Source organism: Elephantulus edwardii, unplaced genomic scaffold (assembly GCF_000299155.1).
Source record: "Elephantulus edwardii isolate Elephantulus edwardi_28Jun2011 unplaced genomic scaffold, EleEdw1.0 scaffold00152, whole genome shotgun sequence".
NCBI classification, from domain to species: domain Eukaryota; kingdom Metazoa; phylum Chordata; class Mammalia; order Macroscelidea; family Macroscelididae; genus Elephantulus; species Elephantulus edwardii.
This window is the reverse complement of record NW_006399902.1, coordinates 5,942,130-5,943,978: the sequence shown is the minus strand read 5'-3', so window position 1 is coordinate 5,943,978 and position 1,849 is coordinate 5,942,130.

Here is a 1,849-nt window from a genome sequence, read left to right as displayed (position 1 = left end):
GCCTTGTTTTTTGCCAATTCCTTCAGAGCAATTTGAACTTCCTCCTTCATTACCATAGGCTCTTGCTCTTATGTTATTTCATTAAATTCTTCTGTGTCATCCAAATCCTTCTGATACAGTGACTCTGTGTACTCCTTCCATCTTCTCTTGATACTTTAGTTTACAATATGATAATACAATATGCATATCACAAAGAACTAGCATTGTGGAAATATGGTGAGGAGAGTCGGGGAGCCAGAAGCTGAAGAAGACAGATTAATGTAAGGACTTTCACCAAGGCAATGGCAGCAAAAACAGAGGAAAGAGCAGAAACCAGGAACCTTTTCAAGAAGTAGCTGTCCAAAACAACTATATCATCTCACCCCAGTAAGAATAGCAAAATTTAACAGAACAGCAAACAACAAATGCTGGCAAGGTTGTAGAGAAACTGAAACCCTTATTTACTGTTGGTGGGAGTGTAAAATGGTGCAGCCACTGTGGAAGGTGGTGTGGCACTTTCTCAAAAAGTTGGAAATACGCACATGCACCTTTATTGCGCCTTTGTTCACAATAGCAAGGAGTTGAAACAACCTAAGTGCCCTTCAACAAACGAATGGATACAGAAGCTCTGGTATATTTACACAATGGAATACTACACTGCTTTGAAAAACAAGGAACTCATGCAATATTATTGAAAATGGGTTACTCTGGAGGACATTATGCTGAATGAAATATCTCAGTCACAAAAGGACAGATATTGCATAGTGCCACTATTGTAAAACAGGACTGACATCCGTGTTGGGGGGAGACTGAGAAAGATGGGATAAATAATGTATACTGAATTGAAACAGATGAGGGAGAAAACTGTTCAAAAGGGATATGTGATTAGGTATCATTGTCATGACAGGAGTCCAGAATGAAGGCTGCATAGTGGAGTGGACTTGGGGGAGGGACTATATAGCAACGAAAGAATTTTTCTTTTACTTTTCAAAGAGAAGAGCAAATTGGGGGTGGGGCGGGCAGAGAGAAAAGTGCAACAGTGAATTAATGGAAATCCAAAATCTCTGTAAACTTTCATTAAAATTAATAATAATAAAAAAGTTTTTTAAAAAGTTGGAAATAGAAATACCATTTGACCCAGCAATTCCACTACTGGGAATATACCCCAAAGAGACCATAACTGCTACCTAAGCAGATATATGCATACCCATGTTTATTACGGCTTCGTTCACAATAGCAAAGAGTTGGAAACAACCCAAGTGCCCATCAACAAAGGAATGGACAGAGAAGCTGTGGTATATTCACACAACAGAATTCTATGTTACACTGAAAAACAAAGAACTCATGAAATATACAAAATGGATGACCTTGGAGGACACTGTACTGAGTGAAATATCTCAGTCACAAAAGGACAAATACTGCATAGTGCCACTACTATTGTAAAACGGGACTGACATCAGGGTTGGGGGGAGATTGAGAAAAATGGGATAAATTATGTATAATGCATTGAAATAAATGAGGATGAGAACTGTTTAAAAGAGATATATGATTTGGTATTATTGTCATGACAGGAGTCCAAAACGAAGGCTGCATAGTGGAGTGGACTTGGGAGGAGGGACTGTATAAAAATGAAAGAATTTCTCTTTTACTTTTCAAAGAGAAGAGCGAACTGGGGGGAGGGGTGGGCAGGGAGAAAAGTGCAACAATGAATGAATGGAAATCCAAAGTCTCTGTAAACTTTCATTAAAATTAATAATAATTTAAAAATGAATGGGAAAAGGGGAAAATGTATTTGCTATGAATAAATCATTGAATGTACAAATTTTTTTTTTTTTAAAAAAAGAAGTATCTGTCCTATTATTTGAGGTCA